The sequence below is a fragment of the Notamacropus eugenii genome, chromosome 3 (assembly GCF_028372415.1).
Source record: "Notamacropus eugenii isolate mMacEug1 chromosome 3, mMacEug1.pri_v2, whole genome shotgun sequence".
NCBI lineage: Eukaryota > Metazoa > Chordata > Mammalia > Diprotodontia > Macropodidae > Notamacropus > Notamacropus eugenii.
In genome coordinates this window covers 81,575,453-81,592,138 of record NC_092874.1, presented here as the reverse complement: position 1 = coordinate 81,592,138, position 16,686 = coordinate 81,575,453, and the positions used below count along the sequence as shown (strand labels likewise).

Genomic DNA, 16,686 nt, shown 5'->3' with positions numbered 1-16,686 from the left:
ATACCTGGGGAAAAAGAAATCCAATTCTTTGGTTATTGCAGTCTCTCTTTGCAAATCATGTAGATTGCTGTCCACACAATTTGAGCTCTGCTCCAGGAATTCTAGATTGAGTGTCCACAGATGCTTCCCCATGTGGGTAATGCCATCATCTGTAGCAGAAGCTTATTAGGAGGAGGAGGGAAGCTAATGTTAACATCACATGTTGGGGCTTAAAAGGACCCAAGTGGACTAGACTTACTGAATGTTATAAATTGTGCATGAAACATTTGCTCAAACTAAGACCTTAGGATTGATAGGAGGTCCTATCAAGATCTGGCCTACCTCTTGCCCCTGTTGATGTCCTCCTCTTTCTTTCTCTAGACACACCTCCATTGTTACATTCTTATTTTGGGGGACATTTGTCCTCCTATTCTTTGCAATCTTTCTTTAGCTTCTGTTTTTCATCAGTCACCAAGTTTTAAGTGTCTACTGTGGCCCAGTCATCACGGTAGGTGACAGATGCAAGTACAAAGAATACAAATCCTGCTCATAGAAAGATTATATTTAATGAGAGAGAAAATTGTACCTACACACTCATGCATGCATGTGTACATATGTGACATATATGTATATATAAAATGTATATATGGATATGCATGCATATGTGTGTATTCATATATATCCATAAATACACATATACAACATATATAAAAGTTAATTAAATTCATATGTATACAAGAGATTTGAGGAGAGGGGACTAGCAGCAGAGCAGGACAAATAAGGAAAGGTTTCAATCAAGTGATCAATTAATCAACATATATTAAGTGTGTGTTATGTGCCAGGCGCTGTGTTAAGTTTTGGGAATGTTAATGCTAATTCTAACAGCAATGAATAAAAGAATGACAATCCCTGCTCTCAAGGAGCTTATGATCTAATGGGGGAAGACAAAACACAAAGCTGATGGGGAGGGTGGAGGAGAAGGAGCAGTGAGGTAGAAAAGTCCCAAGGTAGTACAGCCAGGTGAGCTGTCCAAGGTGAGCTCTCTCCTTAAATGGAGGTTTGGCATTCATGACCTCCCTTTTCAGTCAGAGAGGCAGAAGGTAGTGATGAGATGTTGGGCTAAGGCTAAGGGGATCTTTCTAGGAGGATGAGATTGTCCCAATAATGATTTTCCTTGAGCATAGTGGAGAAGATGGTCAGAAAAGTCCTAAGGTAATAGGCAACATCATCTTGCAGAAGATCGTACCTGAGCTACATCTTTAAGAAAGATACAAGCTCTGTGAACTGAAGGGAAGAAGTGAATGCATTTCAGGCATAGGTAATGGTCAGTTTAAAATGTATGTGTGTTCGTCCTTCGTTGCCAAAGAAGACCATGCATCAGAGAAACAATGACATGACTTGCACTTGACTTTGTTTTGAGTGAGGGAGGGCTGTGTAAGTCACCAGCCTCACTTCTCCTCCAGAGCCATCTGAGTCCAGTGACCAGATATTCATCAGGATGACCGGAGATGACCCAGGATGAGGCGGTTGGGGTTAAATGATTTGCCCAAGGTCACACACCTAGTAAGTGTCAAGTGTCTGAAGTGAGATCTGAACTCTGGTCCTCCTGACTCCTGCATTGGTGCTCTATCCACTGCACCACCTAGCTGTCTCTCAGTTTAAAAGCACAAAGATGGGAGATAGGGTGTCCTGAGTGAGAAACAGAAAGAAGGGAAATTTACATCATGAAGGAGAAGGGAGCAATATCCAATGAGGCTGAAACCAAGAATTGGAGCCAGGATGAACAGGGCTTTAAAATCTAAATGAGGAAGTTAAATTTGTTCCGGAAACAATAAGGAGTAGGCTAAGTAGGAGAGTTACCAGAATTTAGACTGCAAGGCTCCATCAAAGACTTTTTGGCCTTGGCCTTGCCTCACTACTTCACCACCCATATCAATCTGTTCTACAGATGATTCTCAGCCTCTGCCCCTACCCCAAATAAGCTTATGGGAAATAACATATTAAAACAGATTTAATTGTTTTTTTCCACCCTACACATTCATCTCTGAAGAGAAGAGCTATTTTGATCATTATTTCTTACATCAAAATTTGCATTCTAGAATGTCATTGGGTTGATGAAAATACATTTATAAGTAAATACAAAGAAGAGTATACTTAAATGGAAGTAGAGAAGATTTTTCCAAAACAAAGACAAATGTAAACTGGATAATGCTAAATTTATTAATATTGATGTTACTTTCTTTTTGGAAATAAGCATAGCTAGGTACTTAATGCAGCTGTGTAACAGTTTTATGATATTTTCATTGGCATCCCAGCACAATATTCCATATCTATTCCTTCTTTCATCAAACTCCCAACTGTCCCTTTATTTCATATATGTATATCTACATACGTATATATGGATCTACAACTCTATATTTATATATTTACATATACACATATCTATATATACACATATATCTAGCTATATATAGAAATATGTATTGTGTATGCATACATATATGTGTATATATTCATAAACACACGTAAGTATACATACAATATACATATATACTCTCATAGGTATATATACACAAACATAAGAGAGAAAGTGAGTGCATAAAAGTTACCTAGTTTAATCCCTTCCATTTATAGATAAGAAGACTGAGTCAAAAGAGGTTAAGTGCATAGTCCAAAGTCCTACAGGTAGCAAAAAGCAGGAGTAGAATTTGAACCAAAGTTCTTGTGGTCCAAAACCCAGCATCCTATTGTCCTATACCACTTAAGCCTTACCTGAATTCCTGAAAACTTCCCAGTCTCACTAATTACTTTATTCTTTACATTTTGATCACAGAATAGAAGCAATATCTTTATTCCTATCCAAGGGTAATCCCTCTGATGGTTCCTAGGATTCCATTTCTACCAGATTTCTCCAGAACTGTGTCGCAGAAATCTCCCACCACCCCCAACCCAGTTATGCTCAAAAATATGATGAAATCTCTTGTTCCTAAAGACTTCTTCACTTGATGTTTCTACCTCTGTTCAGGGCAGCTAGATAGTACAGTGGGCAGAGACCAGAAAACTGTGACTCACCTTTGCTTATAAGTAAAGCCCACACAGAGTGCTTGAGGCTGCAGTGGAAATTTGTGGTAGTTATCCTTGCAGGGTAGAGCGCTATCTAGTAGTAGACCAGAGGAGCAGGAACAGAGAGAGAAATCTGAGTTTTTAAAAAGTTTTTCCCCAAATAGTGAAAAGGCTACTGTTTTCTAGCTCTTGTCTCAGTATAGAATTAGAAAATCTAAATTGAAGAAGTTTACATTTATGTGCATTAAAATGTATCTCAATATATTTATCTAATTATTATATATTGTAGGGTTGTTATTTTTTAACTATTATTGGCATGTGGCACTCCCTTAGCATTGCTCCAACTGAAAATTTAATAAACAAATGATATATTTGCCAGGCCTAGAGGCCTGTGTGGGCTACCCGAGTCTTCTTACCTCACCTCCGAGGTCTTCGGTTGGCCAAAACCGGATGCTCATATGAGAGAAAGGATGTTCCAGAGTCGAACAAGGGTTGAACTTTATTTCAGGGTCTCGGTTACAAGTGCAGGGGGGTCTTCCTTAGGAGGAAGAGGGGGAGATTTCCTAAGGAGGCTAAGATCTTAAGGGATTGGAAGTAGAAGTACAAGCGGGGAGAGAGGGGGAGGGGAGAGAGGAAAGAAGAGAAGCGGAGCCTACTGTCCTCTTGGCTCCTCACGTGCTAAGAGAGCTTTCAGGCTTCCTCAATCCTACTTAACCTTCAGCCGCATAGTTTGCATCTAAATAAAGTGCTGTTAGGTAACTAGGTGTGCCCAGATCCGGGACAATCTCAAGGGCGGGGAGATCTCTCTCCCATCACGTTTCTCACGGGTAGAGGCGGAATTACTCGAGATAGCTCGGTTCACCTCGATTCCCTGCCGTTTCCTGGGGGGGGTGTCGTGAGAGCTCTAAGATTTAGAAGCTCCCACCTTTACCCGCCCGAGACTGTCCACACGGAATTGAGCTTCCAATCCCAACATATATTCTAGCTAAGTCACCGATAGTTACACTGAAAATCAGACTCTAGAACAGATTCCTGTGACTGCAGAGATCTCTCTTTACAGTAATTGACCTTGTTATGAATTCTCTTTGAACCAGGTCTTTCTACCATACTTTTTAAAACTTTCTTTCCCTTTTGTTTTATCTGTGTTTCCTGTCACAACATGATTAATATGGAAATATGTCTTGAATGACTGCACTTGCTTAACGTCTATCAAATTGCTTGCCTTCTCAATGAAGGTGAAAGGGAGGGAGGGAGAGAATTTGAAACTCAAAATTTACATGTACTTCATCAAAAATATATTTATATGTATATATGTATATATGTGTATACACACATGTATGTATATATACGCACACATATATGCATACACATACGCGTGTATTTAAACTGCCCGTTTATATATTTTGACCATTTATCATTCAAGAAATAGTGTCTATTTTTATAAATTTGGCTCAGTTCTATACTCAGTTTATCTTTGAGGAAGGAGTCCTTTATCAGAGAAACTTGATGTTAAAAATTTTCATATTGCTTCATTGTCTGTGTTGCCTTTTTAGCAAAATATAGTTTCCCTGATTATCTCTTTTAATTAGGTCCGTTTCTTTTTCTTTTGCTTCATCTGAGATTCTGAATACTACCTCTGTTCTTTTTCAGTTTAGCTGAAGCGTATTAGATTCTGCTCCAGCCTTTTATTTTAATTCTGTGTGTCTTTCTGTTTCAAGTGTGCCTGTTATAAACAACATATTGTTGATTGTTGGACTCAGATTTCTAATCCATTCTGCTATCCACCTCCATTTGATGGATGATCTCATCCTATTCGCATCCGTGATTATAATTACCAACTGTGCTTTTCTCCATATCATTTTCTTCTTTTTCTTCCTTCTTTTCCTCATTCTCTCTCTTTTTTAATAAAAGAAAAATTGATTTTTTCTAACCACTGTCTCCCTTAATCTGTCCTCCCTTTTATTACAACTCCTGTACTTTTTCTTGTCTATTTCTGTAATATTTCCTTATTGGGTTAGTTGCATTTACATGCACAATTCTGCATGTATGTGCATACATATGGGTATGTGTACACACACACACACACACACACACACGCACATGGACACACAGACATATTCTTCCTTCTTTGAACCAATTCTGATGTAGCTGAGGTTCATGCATTGCCTACCATCCTCCTCTCCCAATTTCCATCTCCACTGTAAAAAACTTTTTCTTGCATGTCTCTTCCTTATGTGAGAAAAATTTCCCTATTCTACCTCTCCTTTTCTCCTCTTGGCTTCCCTCTTTTTTTACTCATTCATATTTTTTACATTATCCCAACATAATTTACTCACTCTTGCGCTGACTGTCTATGTGGAATCCTTCTAACTGCTCTAATAATGACAAAGTTTTTAGGAGTTACAGATATCATCTTCCTACATAGAAATATAAACAGCTTAACTGTATTGAAACCCTTATGATTATTCTTTCATATTTACCTTTTTATGTTTTTCTTGAGACTTATGTTTAAATGTCAAATTTTCTATTCATCAGGAATACTTGAAAGTTCTCTATTTCATTAGATATCTGCTTTGTTCCCCAAAGGATTATACTGTGTTTTGCTAAGTAGGCTGTTCTTGGTTATAATTCTAGCTCTTTTGCCTTTTGTAATATCATATTCCAAGTCCTCTGCTGCTTTTGTGGAAGGCACCAAATCTTGTATGATCCTGATGGTGGCTTCATGGTATTTGAATCTTTGCTTTCTCCCTTTGACCTGGGAGCTCTGGAATTTGGCTATAATATTCCTGGAAGTTTTCATTTTGGGATCAGTGGTTTCTTTTAATTTCTATTTTACCTCTGCATCTAAGACATTGGAGCAATTTTCCTTGATAATTTCTTGAAATACAAAGTCTAGGCTCTTTCTTTAATCATGGTTTTCAGACAATCCAATAATTCTTGAAACTATCCTTCCTTAATCATTTTCCGGGTAAGTTGTTTTGTTTTTTTTTTTTTTTCTGGTGAGATATTTCACATTTTCTTCATTTTTGGTCATTCTTTCGACTTTATTTTAGTTTCTTGGTGTCCTGTGGAGTCATTTGCTTCCACTTACCAATTCTAGCTTTTAAGGAATTTTCTTTAGTGATGCTTTCTGCCTTTTTTATTTGGCCAATTCTGTTCTTTAAGGAGTTCTTTTCTTCAGTCAACTTTGTTATTTAGTTCTATCTCTCCAAGCTGAAAGCTCATTCTTTCTGGAAGACGAAATGAAGTCAAATAAAATAAAATTTCAGCAGAAGTTTATTAGGTACCTAATATATGGCAGGAACTGGACTAAGTCCTGGGAATACGAATAAGGGGAAAACTGTCCTTGCCCTCAGAGAATTCATAATCTGTTAGGAGGATTGTAAGACAACATGAAAGTAACCATGTAAAAACAAGATACATGCAAGTTAAATTGAAAACAATCTCAAAAGGAAGGCATTATCATTAAGGCTTGAACACTTCAACTGTCTCATTTAGCTGGTTATTTTAATTTTAGCTACATATGTTTTTGAGGAGCTGTCACCCTATCATTTACCTTATACTTCCCTCACTCCTCTTAAACAATGATATTTGTGCTTCCAATATTTTTTGGAGTTCATATTAGTCTTTACATTCACAATCATATCCTTTGCTTCCTTCTTCTGTAGTTTGTTTTAAAAAAAAATGAGTTGCTCTGCAAGTTTGCTGTGAGGTCACATTAGTCATATTAGGCAGAGCTCCCTTTTTTCCTCCTTATTGGAATAATTTCTCTTTGTTTCTTGGTGTTTCATTTTTGAGAATTTTTCATTCATCTTGGGCTGTCTTCTAAAGAACAATCTGCTGTGCTTTTTTGTGGTGGCCACGATTTGGAAATTGAGGGGGTGTCCATCTACTGGGGAATGGCTGAACAAGTTGTGGTATATGAATGTAATGGAACACTATTGTGCTATAAGAAATGAGGAGCAGGAAGACCAGAAAAATCTGGAAAGATTTGTATGAACTGATTTTGAGTGAAATGAGCAGAAACCAGAGATCACTGTACACAGTAACGTCCATGTTGTATGATAACTGACTTTGACAGACTTGGCTCTCTTCTCAGCAATATAAGGGTCTTGCTATCCACATCCAAAGAAAGAACTGTGGAGTCAATGCAGATTGCAACATACTATTTACCCACTCTCTTTTTTTTTTATTTTGCTTTTTTCTTTCTCATGGTTTCTTACATTCATTCTAATTTTTCTTTACAACATGACCAATGTGAAAACGTTTAATAAGAATTCTGATGTAGAGCTTTTATCAGATTTCACACTGTCTTTGGGAGGGGGGAGGGAAAGAATGTAGGGAGGGAGGAAGAAGAAATTTAAAACTCAAAAGTTTATGGAAGTGAATGTTGGGAATTTCATTTAATTTAAAGAAAAAACAACATTGGGCTGTAGGATTCTATCCATCCTACTAAATCTTTTGAAATCAGCTTTTCCCAAATATAACAGACCAATTTGCCCTTCATATATTCTCTACTATCAGAAATATAAAAACAATATGCTTTTTGGAGATCAGTGCAAGACTTTTGAAAAGCCTGGTATTCAGTTCTTTTAGAGAAGAATGCGTAGGAAGATGGATGTTTGAGGAAGGTAGATCTTATGGTTATTTTCTTTGTAAGAACTTCCCATTTGACAAGTCCATTTTTTTTTTTTTTTAATGTTTGAGATTCAGCTGCTAGGAGCTCCAGAGCAAAACTTTATTTTTAGTGTGGGATTTCTGTCTTTGCTTGAGATAGAATGAGCAATCCATTTTGCTGAAGATGATGCCTTTACCCAAAAGACTGTCTTGAATAGTCAAAATTTGGGGCACAGTGGCAAATCATCAGGGAAAATATCTAAGTATCAAAAGAAAGAGTTAGTCTTTAAATCATAAGAGACAGGTGCTGTACATTAGATCTATATGTGAATGTAACGTTCTTTCTACTAGAGTTCTGCATTGTAGGACCATTCTTTCATAGTTGAGATACTTTAGCATGTGAAAGCTTTGCAATTTCTGTAATCTCCTCCCCACCCCCACCCTGCCTGTCACACCTTCATCTTGTTTTATTAGATAATTTGGAAAAAACACGTTGACACTTAGTGATATTATTGCAGATCTACCATCTTTCATCACCTGCCCTGGATTCTTTGTCAGTTTGTCCAAGGAGAACACTCTCCCAACATGACTGTGTACCACCCCCAACCCTGGGACATCTAGAATTTCTTTCCTAGCCACCAGATTAACTCTGCACAAAATATTACTCATGAATTAACTTTGGTTATGAAAATATATAGTAGTTTAACCTTATATATCTGTCCCTAAATCTTGTTATGCTTTAACTCAATAGTAAATGTCACAAAACTATGGTAATAATCAGAAATATTTTCAACGATGAGGTATCCATCTTTGTTGGATGTATGCAAGAGGGAGGCCTCCTACTCATAGGCTATAGTTTTAGTAAGATTTATATATATATATAATCTAATTTATTCTTCACTCAAATTATTTTGATGTAGATAAAGTATTTTTATCTTGAGAGAAATTGAAGTGTCTAAGGTCACACAACTAGGTCACACAAGTGAGTGACAAAGCCAGTACTCAAACTGGGTCTTTTTCTCCATCCCCATTGTTCTCTCATATGATATTGTCTCTCTGGAGGAATTAGTCAAGGAATAAGTATTAAGTATCCATTATGTACTAGACACTGTTCTAGATGCTAGGATGAGAAACTGTGAGCTGTGACAGCCACCAATGGAAAGTTTTATTACTTAGAACATTCAGTATGCCCTTTAACTGGTCATTGGTTTGATTAGATTGGATTCAATTCAGTTTAATTAAATGCCTGCCAAATATAAAGCAAAGGAATGAAACTGCATCTCCAGAGCTAGTGAAGCTTGTAAAACTGCCTCCAAACCAGGCTAAAATGTAATTGGGAAATGTTTAACAAAACAGACAAAAAGCAACATAGATAATGTTAATTTGTAGTTTTCTAATTCAACATGCAGCCAGGCAGTATCCCTTTCTGATAGAATTTGATACAACTGATTCAAAACATATTGATAGAGGTTTGAGATACAAGCATAGTCTCTGGCCTCAAAGAATTTGTGATCTAACAAGGAGAAGAAAATGGTTTCACAAATGAATATAATATGGGTGATAAAATGGCAAGTGCATAGGAGGTGCCAGTAGAGTTGTGGGAGAGATTTCAGATGAGGGGCCATCATATAACCAGAGAAATTGGGGAAATCTTAATGGAGGAAATAGTGCTTGAATGTCATAGGAGACTGAAACCTCATTGGGCTTTATATACTATCTAGCACTACCTGGAAAGGAAGAGTTTCTTTCAGTTGAATTAATTCATGAATTTGAAAAATCTGGTACAAAGATTTTTAAGATATACTTTTAGCTATTATTCCTTTTGATTTATAAACCTTGATCAAGAAAGAAATACACTGACAGTTCCAAAATTATTAGTACCTATGATCTTGTAACCATAGGTGGTGTTATCATTGCCCTTAAGGAAAGAGTTCTTGCTGTAGGATTTCTAAATCAACCAAGTGAAAAGCATGAGGGTCAAGCATTGGGAACTACTGGCCAAATGCATGTTACCTACAATGACATCACAGATGTTAAAGACAGACTATGTACTACTTAGGTCTCCTGCACTGGGTAGCAATGGCAATCAAATGTTGTAGCACATAGGTGATTATTTTCCTCCAGTGAAAGTCTGAAAATGAGGAAAAGACAGATGAGAGAAGAGAAGAGGGAGGGAAAAGAGCAAGGAATATGATAATGATAAATCAGTTTTGATCTTAGATGTACAAGCCCTCTGAGGAATCATATTATTTATAAATACCATCTAGAGATTCATAACAGGTTAGAAGTGGAGTTCTTACTAAGGCAGTAATGGTTCTCTTGGGGGTCCCAAAACACTCTCTGGGGCTGTCTTAGGTAAGCTACATTTGACTAAACAAAACACTTAATTAAGGAAAATTATAGCCTAGACGTTATCACTACAGCTACAAAGCTTTTCATCTTATTATTTTTAACGTTGGCAGCATCCCAAATGGCATTACCATGTAGAAGCAATCAGGTAAAAGGAGCGGCAGGAAATAAGGTGCTGTTTACTTGGGATGAGATGATCGGGGAGGGTGAAGTCTTGGAAGGTCTGTGACTCTTGTCTCCAAACTGGGTACGAGTTGTTCCAAAAAGACTCTGTTTCCTACTTTGCAGCATTATCCACATTTCAGTACTGTTGAACAACTTGAGCATAATGGCACCTTCCTCGGAATAGACAGTTTAGTCATGAACCGGATATTTATGGGAGTGTTTGTTCATCTCGCTAGGGACTGGTATAAACACATGCTTGTGGATACATATGAGTTACCAAGTCTAAAATGGGATACTGGGTGTCATTTTTCAGCTGAAAATGGCACTCACGTGCATATACGCTCACACCCCAAGAAGTTTTAGTGAAGTTTTTAATCACTTAAACTGTTTAAGTTATTAACGGGTGAATGTCCCAAAATTTCAGTGTTGTTTTAAGCTAGATGGCACAGTGAATAGGGCACTGGGCCTGGAGTTGGGAATATCTGAGTTCAAATCCTACTTTACCCATGGGAAAGTCACTTTATTTGATGGAGAAGGATATTGTTTGTTCATGTAGGAGAAGAGAAAGGAGAACTTAACTCCATCTTGATATGTCCATTAGACAACCCTGATAGGGTGGGAATTATTCTTTTATAACCTACCCTGAAGAATGCCTCAGGGTAAGTGGGCCAAAGATTATTGCAATAAGTCAGATACAAAGATTCCCCTTTAGCATTAGCCCTGACATTTTCAAATACCCTATCTGAAGTATAATTTATGAAACAACCCTCTTTGTGTCTATTGGTAAAGCATAGTTCAGTTTCCCACATAGTAAGTCTAAATTTGTGTTACGTGTTAGAATCAAGGATTTTGATTCAAATCAACAAACATAGACAGTATTGAATGTTTCCCCTGTGTCAGTCACCAAGAGTGAGTTGTCTCCTCAAGGAGATTACATTCTACTAGGGTGGGGGAGGAAGACAATGGGTATAGGTACACATGTTTTAAATGCAAAGTAATTTGACCTGGAGATGGGTGCACTAATACTGACCAAATCAGTAAAGGCTTTATGTAACAAGGTAGGACTTTGATAAATCAACAAGAATTTATTAACCACTTGTGTGTCAACTACCTAAGTATACATACAGAATAAAGTATATTGCAAGGAACTTACATTCTCATAGGAGAAAAAAGTATCGTTAAACACAAAGAAAAAAATGCAGTATGCCTCTAGCACTAACTATCTCCTGCCCCTGCCCCTGCCCCTAGGAAATGGGATCCAGACAGTATAGATAGCCAGCTAGGTGACACAGTGGTTAGAGAGCTGGACCTGGAGTCCAGAAAACTCATTGTGAGTTCAAATCTTGCCTCAGACACTTAATAGATGTATTACCCTGGGAAAATCACTTAATCCTACTTTCCTATTTCTATATCTATAAAATGACCTGGAGAAGTGTAAGGTTAATGAGAGTTGCTTGATTAGGGGAGGCTTGTTGTGGAGGAAGTCAAAGATCATCCCCACTCATTAACAGGCCTCAGGTGGAACCCATTAAGGGAAGCTTGATTAGGAAAGGCTTGTTTTCTAGGAAGCCCCACACCTTTTGTTAATTCCTGATGAACCACTGGGTCCCAAGAGTCATGATGCCCTCTGGCTGTGAAAAGTGTATAAATACTCTGAGGTGAGATTTTGCTTTGGGGCTAATTCTTTGAAAGAAGGTTCATGCTCCTGATGAAACTCTGGGTAGCCTTAAGCAGCCTCCCAGCTTTGAAAACCTAGATGTTGGTGCTTGTCTCTCAGGTAACTATGTGTGTATGTTGGATCTCTCTGTTGATCTGTGATATATGTATTGCTTATGGTCAGATAGAAATCCTGTCTATTTCTCTGCTTGCATTTTCTCTGTTGGTACATGTGATTTAAAAAAGATTGTTCACCCCCTTTTAAGTTGCTATCCTTAGAAAAGTAGATCTAAGAACCTGTGCCAGCAGGTCATTCTGGATGTGTCAGGGTGCTTGCCGCTACAAGAAGCAAAAGGCAAATCAGTGAAGTATCTTTGCCAAGAAAACCCCCAGTGGGGGTTGGATGCCACTGAAATGACTGAATAACAAATAAAGTGGATGCTTATAGGTCCTTTCCTTAAATTCCATAAATTCACCTAGATGGCTTTGATCAGAAATTCTTAATTTGGGGTCTATGAATATATTTCTGGGGGGTCCATGAACTTGGGTGGGGAAAATTACATCTTTATTTTCATAAATCTTTGCCTTCCTTTTTAGTCCTATAAGTTTTATTTTATATGTTTTAAAATATTACTCTGAGAAGGGGTCACTTGGCTTCATTAGATTGCCAAAGGGGTCTCTGACTCAAAAGAAGGTTAAGAAAGCTTGCAGTAGATAATATTTTGATTTACCAGATAAACTTCTATACTAAAGGGATATGTTTCTCTTAATACATTGAATTGGATATTTTGGTACAAATTGATACAGTATATTTTTCAGTTGTTCAAGAGATGGTTTTACTGAGGACTATTCTCCATCATTAATCTCTCAGATTTTTGAAGCTTAGAGAGTAATTCCTTGAATTTAGTAACAGCAGCTTTGAAATTATTGATTGACCATATGTACTCATAGAAACTTTTGAGTTGGAAATCACTAGACTAAATTTCTCATATTTAGAAGTAATCTGACCCTATCTTCCACCTGATATTGGTCCCTCCCTCTACAATAGCCCTTGTAAATAGTTTTTCCTTCAATTTTATCAGTCAGGGTGCTGTCTCTTGCTTACAAATGAGTCTTTTTTTGGGGACAGATTTGGTTGCTGTAAAGTCTTCCTTCTATTGATATCAAAACATGCATCCTAATAATATCCACCTTAGTTGTGCCCTCTAGATATATACACAAGTCTTATCCATTTTGCCCAGATAGACATTAATTTATTGAAAGATAGCTATACTAGCTCTCCCTTCATTATCCTTTTTTTATGTGAAACATCACCAATTCTTTCAGTCTTTCATCACTCAATACAATTTGCCAATCCCATAAATATTTTTGCACATATGTGTCCTTTCTCTCTTTTTGATTTCTTTGGAGTAAAGATCTAGTAGTAATACAGGTGACACAAAAGGTAATACAATTCAATAGCTTTTTTGAGCATAGTTCCAAATTCCTTTTCAGAATGGCTGGATTAATTCACAGCTCCATTAACCTTGCATTAAAAAAACATGTTTTCCCATAGCCTTTTTAAATTTGTCATTTTCCCTTTTTTTGCCAGCTTTGCCATTCTAAGAGGTGTGAGGTAGTATTTCAGCGTGGTTTTAATCTGCATTTCTTTAATTATTAGAACATAATTCATGGAACTTGTGATAGTTTAGAGTTCTTCCTCTAAAAACTGCCTATTCACAGTCCTTGACCATTGATTAATTAGGGAACGTTGAACCACAGTTTTAAAATTATGTTTCACTGTCTTCCTTTATTTTCACCTTTGTCCCAAAGTCATTGAGTACCAAAATATGTTTTAATTTGGAAGGTGATATGGAGTCATTCAGAGAAAATTTATGCTTCCTTGTCCTCAGTAATGTAGTTTCACATACTGAAAAGATCTTCAGATTGCAAGTTACTCATGAATTATGTAATTTGAGATGACCAATAATTATCTCACAAAGTGATGATTCTTGTTGCCTTTTGACATTCAATTAAACCATATCCATCAACGTGTTTATTTTCCGTTCCAAAGATAGACAGTATGTTAATCATTCTTCCATTTAGTTGTAATTTCCTTTTGTGCATGTCTATTTCCATTTAATGCTAAGATAGGATATAGTTCCTTCATTATTATATCAATTAATTGTTTATTGAACAGGTTCTCACACTTTGAATTCCAATGGTCTAGTTAATGATTATGGATTGAGTAAAAGCTATATGATTTTTAAAACCCTCAGTCCCAATTTCTGTTACTTTTGCTGTAAATGGAAAAGGAAATGATATACACTGAGGGTCCTCTTTTATTTTTCAATTGTTTATGGGTTGCCATAGACGCTAGAGGGATATTTTCAAGGGAGCCTATGCGTGATGATCCTCTCTATACTTAACTTGGTGTCTGAGCTCCAGATTACAATTAAAATCCTTTTTGGTGGGTTAGAACTTTTAAAAATGTTTTGCATATTGACACTGTATTTGAGAAGTCAGTGTCATATCAACAAAAGAATGAGATGTTCAAGTTGGACTTTTGTAAAGGAATTAAAATTCAAAGTTTAGCCATTAGACCACAGCTTGTCAATATCCTTCCTTAAATGCAACACCCAAAATTATGTATCATATTCTAGATGTTGTTGAAAAAATAAAGACAAAAATACAGATCATAGCTAACATATCATGTTTTAAGGTTTTAAAGATGCTTCCTATATTTTGAACTTATGTTTGTTGTTTCCACTCTAAGTTCAGCAATCTCTCATGGTAGCCCCCTGGCACCTCGTTGGCTCACTCATTAGTAGGAACAGCTTTTAAGAATACCTCAAATGACCAAGTTGCATCACTTGACATGGTGCAATTGCATAGGCTAGAGACAGTAAGATGAAAATACAATGACAACGTTTGCTTATAATTATTTGTGTTTAATGTTAATTGGTACAAACAAGAGGATGAAGAAAAATATAGCAAAATTATTTTTTAAATAAAAATTCTTATAGTAATTGATGGGAAAAAGTCTGGTCCTTTTAGTGATTTTAAATATTAGTCACTGTGTGCATGCTTGTAATTATTGCCCCCAAGGAAATTGAGGATGGTGGATTGCTTAAGTTGTAGAGTTTTGAGTTGCAATGGGCCTAAATCTAATCAGGATGCTAATCAAGCATCTGCACTAAGCCTTGCATGAATATGACAGGTCCTCCTCCCCAGGGGGAGGGAGGGACCTTATGCTTAATGAGGGCCAAACCAGCCCAGGTTGAAGATGGGTGAGGTCAAAAGTTTTGTACAAGTAGGCAGCAGTATTGGGCATATGACCATGTCTATTCCACTTTCATTCTGGGAGAGAAAGGGATACCCAGTCTGGAAATGCAATAAAACTAATATGTATAACATTTTCTTTGTTTTTCCAAAGGCTCTTGATTTTGAAATGGTATATAATGACTTCTAATGATCCATTTAGAAAGCTGTTGACCTGAATTAGGACATGGACCAATATTGGTACTCAATTTAATAACTCATTTCTCTGGGAAATTGTCCAAGGCATACAATGTGTTTAGTTTCTATAATTTGGAATTCTTTATCATGGCTGCTTGAGCATAAAGGAAATACTTTGTTTCTCAATGCTCATCTAATGCAAGAAGAGCAAGATGTGTGCCAGAGACATCCATGGCATGAACTAAAATTCTTTAATTGGGATTTTGTCCTCATAATAATTATCCTAAATATCCATAGACCATGAACTTTATTTTAGAAATGGAATAAATTTAGTTTCTGAAACAGTGAGATTGACCACTTGTAAGTCTTCCAAAATAAATAGTTGATATAGCTTTAAGGAGTCATGTGGAAATGGGGATAAAATGTAGTTAAAATGCCTGTACACAAATATGAAGACATATTCAAATATTCAAATAAAGTTGCTTTAATTCCACAGTGCTTTCATTTCATGCATAATTCATGATTTTTTACATTCTTCATTTATAATACTTAAAGATGTCTTTGGAAATAAAAAGCTTTCATGTCTCTACTTAAACACAGGAGTGCAGGTTGCTGCAAAGCCCTGTGGGATTCCAGAATGACCCTTCTTTCTTTACAGCTGTTGCATATTTATTGATGAATGACTGAACTTCAGTCTTTCCATCCAGACTTGAGGCTTCAGAACCATAATAATGTGCCTTTGAATTCAAACTCCTCAGATGATGCCTCTAATAGAGTGTGGGGATATCAGGAGAAAAGAGAACTAAAAAATGTCCAAGTCTGACAGAAAATGGATTATTTCTTAGAAAGAAGGATTAGTGGGGTGATAAACATTTGGCAGAGATGGAAAAAAAATGGTACTGTTCAAACTGGAATCTATATGCTTAGGAAAACCTGGGAGATTAATGAAAAGAAAGAAAGTTTAATTGAAACTACAAGAAACCCAATTGAAAGTTGGTGAAATATGCAAAGAATTCAACCAGGTAACGCAGGTAGTCCTGCGTAGATGGGGGATTGAGTCTGAGGCTGCTTATATCACTTGGGCTTAGTAGTTGCTTGGAAACCTGTCTCATGCTGCTCATATTCAGCAGAACTTGGCCCTAGGTTTACTAGTTTCTTCAGATGCTACCTTGTTGACACCATTTGCTCCTCTCAAAGTTCAAGTATTCTTCCCTGCTCTGCTGAAACAACTAGAATATGAATTCAGGTCAAGGACTGGATCTCTTTCTTGGCTAATTATCTTCTCATAGGAGAAATTTATTTTTTAAAGTCCTTGACTTCTGATTGACTGTCTCACAACTCCAGATTATTCAATGTGTGTGGAGCGGGAGTAGGGGTGGTGGTAGTGGTGGTAGTGGTGGTAGTGGTGGATGGGTGAGA

The 16,686-nt window shown here is 36.8% G+C and overlaps 1 long non-coding RNA gene across 1 annotated transcript in view; it reads left to right on the top strand.

Moving 5' to 3' along the window:
• Positions 1-11,776: 11,776 nt before the first annotated feature.
• The window catches only part of LOC140532915 (uncharacterized), a 172,753-nt gene continuing 167,843 nt past the window's right edge, over positions 11,777-16,686 (top strand). The window contains exon 1 of the long non-coding RNA XR_011976738.1: positions 11,777-11,950. This is a non-coding gene — a long non-coding RNA (uncharacterized lncRNA). The remainder of the gene's footprint in view (positions 11,951-16,686) is intronic.